The sequence below is a fragment of the Triticum urartu genome, chromosome 2A (assembly GCF_056163025.1).
Source record: "Triticum urartu cultivar PI428250 chromosome 2A, HENAU_Tu73, whole genome shotgun sequence".
Taxonomy (NCBI): domain Eukaryota; kingdom Viridiplantae; phylum Streptophyta; class Magnoliopsida; order Poales; family Poaceae; genus Triticum; species Triticum urartu.
In genome coordinates, this window is record NC_141874.1 from 599,071,434 (window position 1) to 599,088,153 (window position 16,720).

At 40.2% G+C, this 16,720-nt stretch overlaps 1 pseudogene; it reads right to left on the minus strand.

Moving 5' to 3' along the window:
- Positions 1 to 14,375: 14,375 nt before the first annotated feature.
- Positions 14,376 to 15,072, minus strand: LOC147986149 (UDP-arabinopyranose mutase 1-like; annotated as a pseudogene).
- Between the last annotated feature and the right edge of the window lie 1,648 nt (positions 15,073 to 16,720).

Here is a 16,720-nt window from a genome sequence, read left to right on the forward strand (position 1 = left end):
ATGTATGATATGTGAACGTCACAAATGATTCAGATAGCTTAACCTGTGTGTGTTGAGTTTGAACGTCAAAAATTTTGGTTCGAATTTCCCTGGTTACAGTGGGCATCCATGTCATTGCATAATTTGGGTACACAAAGGAGACTAACTTCTTAATCGAGCAAGTTTAGCAATTAAACAGAGCTAGCTGACCTAAACATTACTCTAACAAATTAAAGACCGTTTCTCTTAATTAAACAAAACAAAGAGTACTACTACGGCTGGTGCTCGTCGATCTCTGCCGCTGCCTCCATGTCCAGCTTGCGCCCGACGGTCTCCTGGGGAAGGGGCTCCATGGCATCAATTGCACCATACTCGGCAAGCATCTCACCATCCGCGTGTGCCATATCTTTGGAATAGGCCACCATGATCTGGGCGTGGGCAGCTGCGATCTGGGCTCTAGCAGGCTCCGTCGTGGCAAGGTATGCCGCGCAGGAATGGACGGCTTCTCGAACTCTCTCGGTGATTGCCAACTCTTCGGCCATGGGTTGCCGACCATTGTCAGAGAAGCTTTGTTCGATTTTGTGCGGTGACTGCCACGATCTGGGTGTGGACGGCCTCGACATGGTAGTGGGCGGCCTCCATCAGGGCTAAGGCCGTTGCTGCAGAACGGATAGCTGCTGTGCCACTCTCGCCAGTTGCTATCCCTGAGGCAAATGCTGCTGCCGCCGCCTGAGAAGCAATAGCAGCCGTTTGGGCTGCCTTGGCCGCCCGGATGCAAACTGAGGTCGCCCTCACGAAGCTTGTTAGCACAAGCCTGGCGGCTGCGGCCGCACTCTCGCCGGAGTGGGCCGCCGAAGTTGCCCTCACAACGTGGGTCCACGTCCCCATCTTTCACCGGTGATGAATGAACGGTGAAATGATATTTCGGGAGTGAGCTACTGTGCTTGACATGCTGGCTGTGGACTATAGCTGACGCACCTTCTCACGTAAGCCATAGGCGTACTATACACCGACGGTGCTCCAAGATATTTTGTGCTGCATCTCACATGGTTGGTGATAATAAACTGTGTGCGATCTACTTGATTTATCGTCTTGATTTGAATTACGTAATGGGGTCATAGCTACAAAGGATGGTGTTTGAATTGCTAGAACTTTTATCTATAGTGAACATGCAACTATAGGTGTGTCGTCAAAAAAATTGGAATTATTCAGGGTTTGTTTGGACGTTTTTATACATTAACTTGGTTTTGTAGGCATTTCAGGTGCATAATTCTAAGTTGAACTACATGCACATGCTCCAGTGCATATAAACGGGTTGAAGAATCAAATATGTGCCCTTGGTTGCATGCTTAGGTCCCATGTAAGAAATGGGAATGAATGCCACACACCCTGCCACCGTCACTCAGCAGCAAACTTTGAGATACATGGTTTTTAAATTCTAGTAAATCCAAAACTCGTTTGAAATTCATGAAACTTGGCATGCTATCATGGAGCGGCATCAACATGCCGTGGTAAAATTTTTGTCCCATTTAGGGCAGGTTTGGGTATAAGCTTCTCATAAACCAAAGCTTCTCACAACAAGCGTGATGGTTTCGGTAGGGAACATGCCACCTTTGGGGACGAAACGATATCCATTGCCTCCTATTGCTTTCAAAAATTTTTCGAGTGTTAACATAGAACAACAGGAGTGTTGTGTTTAATTTTTGAATTTTTCGGGGTTCTTTTGGACATTTTTATACATTAACTGGGTTTCCCAGGCATTTTATGTGCATAATTCAAATTTGAACTACATGCACATTCTCCAGTGCATATAAACTGGTTGAAAAATCAAATATGTGTCCTTGGTTGTATGCTTAGGTCCCATGCAAGAAATGAGAATGAATTTCAAACACCCTGCCACTGTCACTCGGCCGCAAAAATTGAGATACCTGGTTTTTAAATTCTAGTAAATCCAAAACTCGTCTGAAATTCATGAAACTTTGCATGCTATCATGGAGCGGCATCAACATGTCGTGGTAAAAATTTTCTCCCATTTGGGGCAGGTTTGGGTATAAGCTTCTCACAAACCAGAGCTTCTCACAACAAGCATGATGGTTTTGGTAGGGAACGTGCCACCTTTGGGGACGAAACGATATTCGTTGCCTCTTATTGCTTTCAAAAAATTTGAGTGTCAACATAGAACAACAGGAGTGTTGTGTTTAATTTTGGAATTTTTCGGGGTTCGTTTGGACATTTTTATACATTAACTGGGTTTCCCAGGCATTTTATGCGCATAATTCAAATTTGAACTACATGCACATTCTCAAGTGCATATAAACTGGTTGAAAAATCAAATATGTGTCCTTGGTTGCATGCTTAGGTCCCATGCAAGAAATGGGAATGGATTTCAAACACCCTGCTGATATGTCCATTTTGCATCATGCTTTTATATCTATATTTATTGCATTATGGGCTGTTATTACACATTATGTCACAATACCTATGCCTAGTTTCTCTTATTTTACAAGGTTTACATGAAGAGGAGAATGACGGCAGCTGGAATTCTGGGCTGGAAAAGGAGAAAATATTATAGACCTATTTTGCACAACTCCAAAAGTATTGAAACTTCACAGGAGCACGTTTCAGAATATATAAAAAATATTGGGAGAAGGAAGTACTAGAGGGGGGACACCCACCATCCACGAGGGTGGGGGCGTGCCCTACCCCCTGGGCGTGCCCCTGCCTCGTGGGCCCCCTGGGAGCCCTCCGGTGGCCAGCTTCTGCTATATGAGGTCTTTTGTCTGGAAAAAATCATAGAAAGCTCATGGGATGAAACTCCGCCGCCACGAGGCAGAACCTTGGAGGAACCAATCTACGGCTCCGGCGGAGCTGTTCTGCCGGGGAAACATCCCTCTAGGAGGGGAAAATCATCACCATCATCATCACCATCGATCCTCTCATCGGGAGGGGGTCGATCTCCATCAACATCTTCACCAGCACCATCTCCTCTCAAGCCCTAGTTCATCTCTTGTATCCAATGTTTGTCTCAAAACCTCAGATTGGTACCTATGGATTGCTAGTAGTGTTGATTACTCCTTGTAGTTGATGCTAGTTGGTTTACTCGGTGGAAGATCATATGTTCAGATCCTTTATGCATATTAATACCCCTCTGACTATGAACATGAATATGATTTGTGAGTAGTTACATTTGTTCCTGAGGACATGGGAGAAGTCTTGCTATAAGTAGTCATGTGAATTTGGTATACGTTCGATATTTTGATGAGATGTATGATGTCTCTCCTCTAGTGGTGTCATGTGAACGTCGACTACATGACACTTCACCATTGTTTGGGCCTAGAGGAAGGCATTGTGAAGTAATAAGTAGATGATGGGTTGCTAGAGTGACATAAGCTTAAACTCTAGTTTATGAGTTGCTTCGTAAGGGGCTGATTTGGATCCATATGTTTCATGCTATGGTTAGGTTTACCTTAATACTTCTTTTGTAGTTGCGGATGCTTGCAAGAGGGGTTAATCATAAGTGGGATGCTTGTCCAAGGAAGGGCAGTACCCAAGCACCGATCCACCCACATATCAAATTATCAAAGTACCGAACGCGAATCATATGAGCGTGATGAAAACTAGCTTGACGATAATTCCCATGTGTCCTCGGGGGCGCTTTCCTTTATATAAGAGTTTGTCCAGGCTTTTATTTTTCTACAAAAAGGATTGGGCCATCTTGCTGCACCTTATTTACTTTTATTACTTGTTACCCATTACAAATTACCCTATCACAAAACTATCTATTACCGATAATTTCAGTTCTTGCAGAGAATACCTTACTGAAAATTGCTTATCATTTCCTTTTGCTCCTCGTTGGGTTCGACACTCTCACTTATCGAAAGGACTACGATAGATCCTCTATACTTGTGGGTCATCAAAACTCTTTTCTGGCGCCGTTGCCGAGGAGTGAAGCGCCTTTGGTAGGTGGAATTTGGTATGGAAAAATTTATATAGTGTGCTGAAATTTACTATCACTTGTTACTATGGAACATAATCCTTTGAGGGGCTTGTTCGGGGTATCTTCACCCCGCCCAGTAGAGCAGAGAGTTGCTCCTCAACCTACTGAACCTACTGAAAATTTTCACTTTGAAATTCCTTCCGGTATGGTAGAAAAACTGCTAGCTAATCCTTTTCACAGGTAATGGAACATTACATCCCGATTTGCACCTAATCTATGTGGATGAAGTTTTTGGATTATTTAAGCTTGAAGGTATGCCCGAGGATGTTATCAAGAAGAAGATCTTCCCTTTATCTTTGAATGGAAAGGCATTGACATGGTTTAGGCTATGTGATGATATGGGATCATGGAACGACAACCGATTGAAATTGCAATTTCATCAGAAGTTTTATCCTATGCATCTTGTTCATCATGATCGTAATTATATATATAATTTTTGGCCTCGCGAAGGAGAAAACATCGCTCAAGCTTGGGGGGGCTTAAGTCAATGTTATATTCATGCCCCAATCATGAGCTCTCAAGAGAAATTATTATTCGAAATTTTTATGCTCGGCTTTCTCTCAATAATCGCTCCATGCTCGATACTTCTTGTAGTGGTTCTTTTATGATGAAGACTATTGAATTCAAATGGGATTTATTGGAGAGACCCCAAAGTTTGATTGTGTTAACTCTTTTATGGATACCATGCCTTTCATGAATTTAGCACTAAATATGGACTTGATTCTGAGATAGTAGCCTATTTCTATGAATCCTTTGCTACTCATGTTGATCTCCCTAAGGAGAAGTGGTTTAAATATAATACTCACATTGAAGTAAAAGTAGATGCACCTATTAAAGTTGAAGAAAATACTATCACTTATAATGTTGATCATGTTGTTCCCACTGCTTATATTGAGAAACCACCTTTCCCTGTTAGAATAAAGGATCATGCTAAAGCTTGAACTGTGGATCGTAAGAGTAATACTAGAACACCTACACCCTCGGAGCAAATCAAAGTTGAACCTAGTATTGCTATGGTTAAAGATCTCTTGTCCAATAATATTGATGGGCATGTTATTTACTTGTGTGATGAAGCTGCTAGAATTGCTAGACCCGATACTAAAAATAAACATAGACCTGTTGTAGGCATGCCTGTTATTTTTGTTAAAATAGGAGATCATTGCTATCATGGCTTATGTGATATGGGTGATAGTGGAAGTGCAATACCTCATTCCTTATATAAAAGAAATTATGCATGATATTGCACCTGCTCAGATAGAGGAAATTGATGTTACAATTAAGCTTGCCAATAGAGACACTATTTCACCAGTTGGGATTGTTAGAGATGTTGAAGTCTTGTGTGGGTAAGTTAAATATCCTGCTGATTTTCTTGTTGTTGGTTCCCCACAAGATGACTTTTGTCCCATTATATTTGGTAGACCCTTCTTGAATACTGTTAATGCTAAGATAGACTGCAAAAAGGATGTTGTCACTATAGGTTTGGGGGATATGTCTCATGAGTTTAATTTTGCTAAATTTCATAGACAACCCCATGATAAAGAATTTCCTAGTAAAGATGAAATTATTGGTCTTGCTTCTATTGCCGTGCCTCCTAACGATCCTTTAGAACAATATTTGCTCGACCATGAGAATGGTATGTTTATGAATGAAAGAAGGGAAATAGATGAAGTATTATTTAAACAGGGACCTATTTTGAAACACAACTTGCCTGTTGAAATTCTAGGGGATCCTCCTCCACCCAAGGGTGATCTCGTGTTTGAGCTTAAACCTTTACCTGATACTCTTAAATATGCTTATCTCAATGAGAAAAAGATATATCCTATTATTATTAGTGCTAACCTTTCAGAGCATGAAGAAAAGAAATTATTGAAAAAACTAAAGAAGAACCATGCTGCTATTGGATATACTCTTGATGATCTTAAGGGCATTAGACCCACACTATGCTAGCACAAAATAAAATTGGAGAAAGACGCGAAACCGGTTGTTGATCACCAACGACGGTTAAATCCTAAGATGAAAGAAGTGGTAAGAAAAGAAATACTAAAGCTTCTGGAGGCAGGTATAATTTATCCCATTGCTGATAGTCAGTGGGTAAGTCTTGTCCATTGTGTCCCTAAGAAGGGAGGTATTACTGTTGTTCCTAATGATAAAGATGAATTGATCCCACAAAGAATTGTTACAGGTTATAGAATGGTAATTGATTTCTACAAATTAAATAAAGCTACTAAAAAGGATCATTACACTTTACCTTTTATTGATCAAATGCTAGAAAGATTATCCAAACATACACATTTTTGCTTTCTAGATGGTTATTCTGGTTTCTCTCAAATACATGTGTCAAAAGAGGATCAAGAAAATACAACTTTTACTTTCCCTTTCGGTACCTTTGCTTATAGACGTATGCCTTTTGGTTTATGCAATGCACCTGCTACCTTTCAAAGATGTATGACTGCTATATTCTCTAACTTTTGTGAAAAGATTATTGAGGTTTTCATGGATGATTTCTCCGTTTATGGAACTTCTTTCGATGATTGCTTAAGCAACCTTGATCGAGTTTTGCAGAGATGTGAAGATACTAATCTTGTCTTGAATTGGGAGAAGTGCCACTTCATGGTTAATGAAGGTATTGTCTTGGGGCATAAAATTTCTGAAATAGGTATTGAAGTTTATAAAGCTAAGGTTGATTCTATTGAAAATATGTTGTGTCCTACGGACATTAAAGGTATAAGAAGTTTCCTTGCTCATGCCGGTTTTTATAGGACGTTCATTAAGGACTTCTCTAAAATTTCTAGGCCTCTGACTAATCTCTTACAAAAAGATGTCCCTTTTGTCTTTGATGATGATTGGGTAGAAGCATTTGAAATACTTAAGAAAGCTTTGATTTATGCACCTATTGTTCAGCCACCTGATTGGAATTTACCCTTTGAAATTATGTGTGATGCTAGTGATTATGTTGTAGGTGTTGTTCTAGGACAAAGAGTTGATAAGAAATTAAATGTTATCCAATATGCTAGTAAAACTCTAGATAGTGCCCAAAGAAATTATGCTACTACTGAAAAGGAATTTTAGCAGTTGGATTTGCTTGCGATAAGTTCAGACCTTATATAGTTAATTCTAAAGTAACTATTCACACTAATCATGCTGCTATTAAATATCTTATGGAAAAGAAAGATGCTAAACCTAGACTTATTAGATGGGTTCTCTTGCTACAAGAATTTGATTTGCATATTATTGAAAGAAAGGGAGCTGAGAACCCCATTGCAGACAACCTGTCTAGGTTAGAGAAAGTTCTTGATGACCCACTACCTATTGATGATAGCTTCCCTGATGAACAATTATCTATTTTAAATGCTTCTCGTACTGCTCTATGGTACGCTGATTATGCTAATTATATTGTTGCTAAATTTATACCACCTACTTTCACATACCAACAAAAGAAAAAGGTTTTCTATGATTTAAGAAATTGCTTTTGGGATGACCCACACCTTTATAAAGAAGGAGTAAATGCTGTCATTAGACGTTGTGTACCTGAGCATGAACAGGAACATATCCTACGCAAGTGTCACTCCGAGGCTTATGGATGACACCATGCTGGAGATAGAACTGCACATAAGGTATTGCAATCCGGTTTTTATTGGCCTACTCTCTTCGAGGATGCCCGTAAGTTTGTCTTGTCTTGTGATGAATGTCAAAGAATTGGTAATATTAGTAGACGTCAAGAAATGCATATGAATTATTCACTTGTTATTGAACCATTTGATGTTTGGGGGTTTGATTATATGGGACTGTTTCCTTCCTCTAATGGGTATACACATATTTTAGTTGTTGTTGATTATGTTTCTAAGTGGGTAGAAGCTATTCCAACTAGTAGTGCTAATCATAACACCTCTATTAAGATGCTTAAAGAAGTTATTTTTCCGAGGTTTGGAGTCCCTAAATACTTAATGACTGATGGTGGTTCACATTTTATTCATGGTGCTTTTTGTAAGATGCTTGCTAAGTATGATGTTAATCATAGAATTGCATCTCCATATCATCCACAGTCTAGTGGTCAAGTAGAATTGAGTAATAGAGAGCTTAAATTAATTTTACGAAAGACTGTTAATAGATATTGAAAGAACTGGTCCAAGAAACTTGATGATGCATTATGGGCCTATAGAACTGCATATAAAAATCCTATGGGTATGTCTCCATATAAAATGGTTTATGGTAAAGCATGTCACTTACCTCTTGAACTAGAACATAAGGCATATTGGGCCATTAAAGAGCTCAATTATGATTTCAAACTTGCAAGTGAGAAGAGGCTTTTTGACATTAGCTCACTTGATGAATGGAGAACCCAGGCCCATGAGAATGCTAAACTATTTAAAGAAAAAGTTAAAAGATGGCATGACAAAAGGATACAAAAACGTGAGTTTAATGTAGGTGATTATGTATTGTTATACAACTCTCGTTTAAGATTTTTTGTAGGAAAACTCCTCTCTAAATGGGAAGGTCCTTATGTTATCGAGGAGGTTTATCGTTTCGGTGCTATAAAAATCAACAACTTCGAAAGCACAAATCCAAGGGTGGTGAACGGTCAAAGAATCAAACATTATATCTCAGGTAATCCTATAAATGTTGAAACTAATGTTATTGAAACCGTAACCCCGGAGGAATACATAAGGGACACTTTCCAGAAAGTTTCAGACTCCGAAAAGGAAGAGGTATGTGGTACAGTAAGTAAACCGACTCCAAAATAGTTGTAATAGCAATTTTTCTCTGTTTTGGAATATTTAAAAAATAGGAAAATAATAAGTAGTCCAGGAAGGACATGAGGCGTCCACGAGGTGGAGGGCATGCCCCATGCCTCGTGGGCACCTCGTGTGCTCTCCGGACTCCGATTTCTTGCACGATACTTCTTTTGGTCGGTAAAAATTCATTATATAATCTCCCAAAGGTTTTGACCACCGTACCACGCAAAGATCCTCTGTTTTTGTTTCGACCTGTTATGTTGCAGATTAGATCAAGATGTCTTCTCAAGACTCTGATGGAGAGAGCTATGTCTCACATCTCATTGCTGACCCAAAGACCTATGGGGACCTATCGCCTTGTGGTCGAACTACGGATGATGAGGAAGATGCTCACTTAAGGATGATCAATGATTCAAGTTCGGAGGAGGAGGATGTCCCTCTACCTCAACCTGGGGATATGCATGTGAAGTTCAAGAAGTCTAGTCTCCCCAAGAGGGCTAAATTGTCTAACAACCGATCTATTCCTTCTCATTTTCGGCAAAAAAGCAAAGGAGATTTATGTGACAAGATCTTGAAGCTGGAATCGGAGGTCGATGATTTAAAGGAGGAGATCGCACTTCTCAATTACAATACGAAAAAGCTGAAGGCACAATTGTCGTCATCAACAACATCTTCTTCACCAACAAAGAAGAACTGAGTATTTGGTATGGGCACTCCCTTGGCAACTGCCAAGCTTGGGGGAGTGCCCCGGTATCGTATCACCATCACACTTTTATCTTTACCATTTTTCTTAGTTCAATCCTTTTGGTAATATCTTGATTTAGTAGAATAAAGTTTTAGTATGATCTAGTTTTGAGTTTTTTGCTTTATGATCCTTCTATGTAATCGAGTCCGTGAGCTATATATATAATAAAGATTAGTGTTGAGTCAAGGGCTTGATTATCTTGCTATGATCTTGAGGGAATAAATATAAAAGAGAAAGAATAAAAAGAAATAAAGAGATCATATGGATCTTATGGAGAGTAACGACTTCACATATAAAGAGTATGATGAATAAAAATTGTTGGGAATTGACAAGCATAGTTTTGGTCATCGTTGCAATTAATAGGAAGTAATAAAGAAAGAGAGGTTTTCACATATAAATATACTACCTTGGACATCTTTTATGATTGTGAGCACTCATTAAAATATGACATGCTAAAAAGTATATGCTGGACAAGGAAGACAACGTAATGGGTTATGTTTTCCTACATCTGAAATAAATTATATTTTCATGGATCATCCAACATGTTGAGCTTGCATTTCCCTCTCATGATAGCCAAATTCTTTGCACCAAGTAGAGATACTACTTATGCTTCCAAATATCCTTAAACCCAGTTTTGCCATGAGAGTCCACCATATCTACCTATGGATTGAGTAAGATCCCTCAAGTAAGTTTTCATCGTTGCAAGCAATAAAAATTGCTCTCTAAATATGTATGATTTATTAGTGTGGAGAAAATAATCTTTATACGATCTTGTGGAAGAAATAAAATTGACGAACTGCATAATAAAGGTCCATATCACAAGTGGCAATATAAAATGACGTTCTTTTGCATTAAGATTTCATGCATCCAACCATAAAAGCACATGACAACCTCTGCTTCCCTCTGCGAAGGGCCTACCTTTTATTCTTGTCTTATACTTCATACAAGAGTCATGGTGATCTTCACCTTTCCTTTTTACATTTTATCCCTTGGCAAGCACAATGTCTTGGAAAGATCCTGATATATAGCTAATTGGATGTGAGTTCTCATGAACTATTATTGTTGACATTACCCTTGAGGTAAAAGGTTGGGAGGCAAAACTTTAAGCCCCTATCTTTCTCTGTGTCCGACTAAAACTTCATACCCATAAATATTGCGTGAGTGTTAGCAATTGTGAAAGACTAAATGATAGTTGAGTATGTCAACTTGTTGAAAAGCTCTTATATTGACTCTTTCTGATGTTATGATAAATTACCATTGCTTCAATGACTGAGATTATAATTTGTTAGTTTTCAATGAAGTTTCTGATTCATACTTGAAATTGTGAATGAATTGTTACTTTAGCATAAGAAATCATATGACTATATATATATATATATATATATATATATACATAAACACTATTCTGATCACGGGATCAGAATAATATTCTGATCACAACATGAACTTCCCGAGTAACGCGCCTGACCTTCCCCGAGTACTAGATTGAACTTCAGCTAGAAGGTGTCCAAATGGGGCTTGCGATATACCGTTGGATAGCTATGGACATCAGTATCATGACCCAAGTTAAAATTTTGGCAAAATGTAAGCGGTTTAAGAGTAGTTTTGAAAACCATTTTTTCTTCATACAAAAAACGTGAATCGTATTTTCGATTGCATTTTTAAACCGTTTATCGGAATGAGGCAAATAATATGGCGTTGGAAAGCTGCTGAAAAACCACTCCTTCCACATGTTGAAAGTTTTCTCTAATTCCCTACGGTTAAAGAGTAATTCAGAAAATCGTAAAATTTCGTAAACCGAACACCCGAGTTCGTATTTTTGACGCCATTTCTAAACGGCTAATCCAATTGAGGCAAATAATATGGCATTGGAAAGCTTATGAAAATGCGCTACTTTTTTATGTTAAAAGTTTTTTCTAATTTTGAATGGTTTAAAAGTAATTTAGAAAATGGTACAAGTTCCACCGAGTTCATATTTTTGAGCTAATTTTTTAACCATACGTCCAAATGCAGCAAATGATATGGCGTTGGAAAGCTTGAAGAAATGCGAAACTTTTTTGTATATATTGTTTCTCCTAATTCACTACGGTTTTATGTTAGTTTTTAAAATGGTTAAAAACGTATTTTTGCCGTAATTTCTACAAACTTTATCGGAATGGGGCAAATAATATACCGCTGAAAAGCTACGGAAAATGCGAAACTTTTTCATGTTGATGGTTTTCTCTGATTCCTAGCCGTTTTCAAGTAATTTCGAAAACGGCGGGATCATGCGTTCTGCCTTTATCGCGAAACAGATTCTTCGAAAATGCACCGCGTGAAGAACCTGGACTTCTCGGCGCGTGTACCTGAACTTCACTCTATTTTTTACGTGATTTTTTTGCTCGTAGGTCTCCATCCACTGCTCGTAGCTCTCCATCCACTCACCGGAATTGAGCAAGTGATATACCGGTGGAAAGCTGCTGTAAACACTTAACTTTCCCATGTTGATCATTTTTTCATACTCACGACGATTTTAAAAGTTTTTCATCTGAAATTCATTCAGTGTAGTAGGTGAACTTCCTGCTGTTTTCAGTTGAACTTCTGTGACGTATTTTCATTTGTAATTTTCTCATCCATTCGTCAGTGTTACACAAATGTTATTTCCTTTTGTACAAATCTCTCTCACAATAATTTTTTTGATTTTCTTCGACGAAGGACTTGAACTTATAACAACAAAACTTTTTGCCTTTTCTTTTTTTTTCTTTTTTTAATACAAAATGCACGCCGTGTATTACATGAACTTCTAGCAGTTATCAACCTGAACTTCTCTCGGTTACATGAAAATATTTGAGTTTTTTTATGAATTTTTAATCTTTTTTATGAATTTTGAAGCGCTCTATTTTTAATAGTTGAACTTCTTGTTATTTTATTTTTGAACTTCTTTTTTCCATTCTTTAATAACGAGGAAAATCTGAGTTTTCTATAATCATCGAACTTCTCCATCTTTTTAATATGGACTTCCTGGTTTTATTTCTTAATCCTTTTTTATGAAATTTTGAAGTGCTCTATTTTTTTAAAGTTGGACTTCTTGTTAACTTATTTTTGAACTTCTTGTTATTTTATTTTTGAACTTCTTGTTTCCATTCTTTAATAACGAGGGAAATATGAGATTTTTCTATAATCATCGAACTTCTCCGTCTTTTTAATATGGACTTCCTGGTTTTTTTCTTAATCTTTTTTATGAAATTTTGAAGCGCTCTATTTTTTAAAGTTGAAATTCTTGTTATTTTATTTTTGAACTTCTTGTTTCCATTCTTTACTAACGAGGAAAATTTGAGTTTCCTATAATCATTGAACTTCTCCATCTTTTTAATATGGACTTCCTAGTTTGATTTATTTTAGTAATGGAAAAAATCCTACTTTCTGATAGACATCGAACCACTCCATTTTTTAATTTGAACTTCTAGGTTTATTTTAACAGAGAAATATTTTTTTACAAAATTGTTTGAGATGCTTTTTCTAATGACCTTTGGGTTTTTTTGGATGAAAGTTTTTGTTATGTGATACCTCTGAACTTAGTTTTTTCTAAAACATGAACTTCATGTTCGAAAAGCAAAAAATTACACAAGAATATACATGCACAGTACAACACCAATTCGTATTACACACAACACTATGTGCTGGTACACTATGTGCAGGCATTACACACAATACTATGGTCATCTTCCACGACCGCGGCGGCGGAGCGGGACGACGCCACGGCCGGGCCTCGCGCGTGAACATCAAACTCTTTTTTTATTACAACGTCTTCATTATTTTTTTTAGAAACATGGAAATATGATATTTTTTTAACTATTTGAAGTTTTAACTTTTTTACAATTTGAAATTTTCAAAATTTTATAGACGGAACTCAAGTAAATTTTTCCATAAGCCAAATACAGAAACAATCAAACAAAAGAAGGACATAGTTTCAATTGTTTCCTGCTTGTTGCTATACGAACATTTTTCATATAAAAAAAGACATACTGTACCTCTCATTCCTCACCACACTTTGAACAGAAAAAGGTATAAGAGCACATATTTGGATGGTTAGTGCTCCCTCGAGTTAGGAGGAATAACTACAGAGAATCAAAACTGAATGTTTTTATGTTTGTACTTTAGGCAAACGAAACCACCTTCTCCTTTTTGAATTGCTTGGTCATCAAGATAACACAACGGACATCGACAGGCATCCGTGCTCATCTTTTTTCTAGTTTTTGGTGAAGTTCGACTTGGTCTGCAGGAGAAGCACGAACGTGCTCATCTTTTTTCTAGTTTTTGGTGAAGTTCGACTTGGTCTGCAGCAGAAGCACGAACGTGCTCATCTTTTTTCTAGTTTTTGGTGAAGTTCGACTTGGTCTTTAGGAGAAGCACGAACGGCATCACCGATGGCTGAGCCAGAAGGAGACTGTTCCTTCCTTTTTATAGAATTTCACATGGGGAAATTAGGAAGAAGACGCTAAGAACTCTGCTGCTGCTGTAGTTGACCTACTAGTAGCGTACAAATTGAACTTCAGTTAAGCTGCTTTTTGCTGCCGAGGAGACGACGCGGCTGCCGGTGATGCACTGCTTGAGTGGCGTACCATCATTTTGCCGCTCTATCCAGCCGCAATTCTTGTCAGTTGTTGTGAAATGTCAAAATACATACAGGTAGTAATATATGAACTTTTGGGGAAATAATAAATGAACTTCTAAAATACATTTTTGTTTTCTCACATAAACAAAATTAGAAACAACATGGTTTTCTCACATACAGGCAGCTAATGTTTTGTAGTACACAACAGCCTGAACCTGAATACCTGATGCACGCATTGAACCTACGAACTGAAGAAACCGGTATACGCCGCCTCACCGCCTGCTCAGTATGCTAATGCAAAAAAAGGTTCTCTCCCTCGATCTCGATCTACTTCCCCTTGAGCTTGTCGTTGGCGTCGGCCTCCTGGGAGTCCTTGGAGTTGAGCATGTCCCGGGCCTCGATCCAGATGACCATGGCGTCGGCGAGCTTGATGAAGTAGGGGTCGATCTTGCCGAGCTTCTCCTTGACCTGCTGTGAGAGCGAGATGTAGCACTTCTGCACGGTGTCGCATTCCTTGTCAGCTTCGCGACCTAGAAGAAGGGGATGATGTCCTCCTGCCAGAAGATGCCCTTGTACTCCTTCAGGTTCACGAACGGGTTGCTGGCCTTGCTGTGCCAGATGTAGGGCAGCCTCATCTTGACTCCTAGCCCAAGGTGGTCGCAGATCACCTGCACACATACACAAATTATTCAGTAAAAGTTCAGTACAGCCGGACCAAACTCAAAGACGATGTGTGTGTTTAGTTTAGTTATAGTTACCTTGACGCACCAGTCGGCCACATGTCGTCGTAGCGTCCGATGGGTTGGCCGTCGCCCATGAGGGCAAAGTATATGGGCGGGCCGATGAGCTCGCGATCGAAGGCCAGGTTCATGCCGCACGTGGAGGAGGAGTAGGAGGGCGCGCCGGAGCAGAGGGAAGGCTGCACCAAAGGGGAAGGAAGGTCGAGGTGGCATAGAGGGAAGTTTGCGCCGGACGGGAGGGAAGGGCGCGCAGCACTGCACCACTGGGCGATGGACGGTGACATCGCGGCGGCCGGATGGGGGCGGTGGACGGATCTCGCGGTTGGGACGGCGGCTGGATCCTGCGGTGGGGGGCGGCGCCGCAGCCGGATCCGAGGCGTGTGGCGGAGTTGCAGCTGGATCGGGGGGACGGTGGCAGCGGGGTTGTAGGAGGAGACCGGCGGCGGGACCCATGGGCCGGGGGGGCGCTCTGGTGGCGGGAGCGCGTTGGGGAAGAAGGGGCGGCCGAACCTGGCGCGGCGCTGGATCCGCTCGTCGGCGGCGGCGGTAGGTGGCCGGAGTTAGGCGCGCCGGCGGGATGTTGGGCGGCGGTGGTGGATCGGGAGAAGTTCATCGGCGGCGGTGCGATGCCGTGAGGAGTGTGCAGATGGGATCGGAAGAGGGTAGTGGAGGGATTCGTGGGAAGTGGGTGTGGTGGGTTTTTTTCTTTGACCGGTCGGGTGGGTTTTCTCAGGAGTTCGGGAACGCCTCTTTGGGCGCTATATAGGGCGCGCCGTGATCCAAATAGTAAGGTCTACTGACTCTGTCTGGAATTAGATTGGATAGGCTGATGGGAAATTTAGGAGTTGTGGAAAGAAGAGACTTTCTTTCCATACCTACGAGAGACTCCGAGTACTCAAACATTCAATCAGGATGGTCGGTTAGCTCTTATCAGGATTAGAATAGTGCTACTCTATATATATATATATGTTGCTGTTATAAGAATGGTCATGATGCCCTCATGTCCTTATTTTATTTTATCGACACCTCTATCTCTAAACATGTGGACATATTTTTCGATATCGGCTTTCGCTTGAGGACAAGCGAGGTCTAAGCTTGGGGGAGTTGATACGTCTGTTTTGCATCATGCTTTTATATTGATATTTATTGCATTATGGGTTGTTATTACACATTATGTCACAATACTTATGTCTATTTTCTCTTATTTTATAAGGTTTACATGAAGAGGGAGAATGCCGGCAGCTTGAATTCTAGGCTAGAAAAGGAGCAAATATTATAGACCTATTCTGCACAACTCCAAAAGTCCTGAAACTTCACGGGAGCACGTTTCCGAATATCTAAAAAATATTGGGCGAAGGAAGTACTAGAGGGGGGCCACCCACCATCCATGAGGGTGGGGGCGCGCCCTACCCCCCTGGGCGCGCCCCCTGCCTCGTGGGCCCCTTGGTAGCCCTCTGGTGGCCATCTTCTGCTATATGAGGTCTTTCGTCCAAAAAATCATAAGAAAGCTCACGGGACGAAACTCCGCCACCATGAGGCGGAACCTTGGCGGAACCAATCTAGGGCTCCGACGGAGCTGTTTTGCTCGGGAAACATCCCTCTGGGAGGGGGGAAATCATCACCATCGTCATCACCATCGATCCTCTCATCGGGAGGGGGTGAATCTCCATCAACATCTTCACCAACACCATCTCCTCTCAAACCCTAGTTCATCTCTTGTATCCAATCTTTGTCTCAAAACCTCAGATTGGTACCTGTGGGTTGCTAGTAGTGTTGATTACTCCTTGTAGTTGATGCTAGTTGGTTTACTCGATGGAAGATTGTATGTTCAGATCCTTTATGCATATTAATACCCCTATGATTATGAACATGAATATGATCTGTGAGTAGTTACGTTTGTTCCTGAGGACATGGGAGAAGTCTTGCTATAAG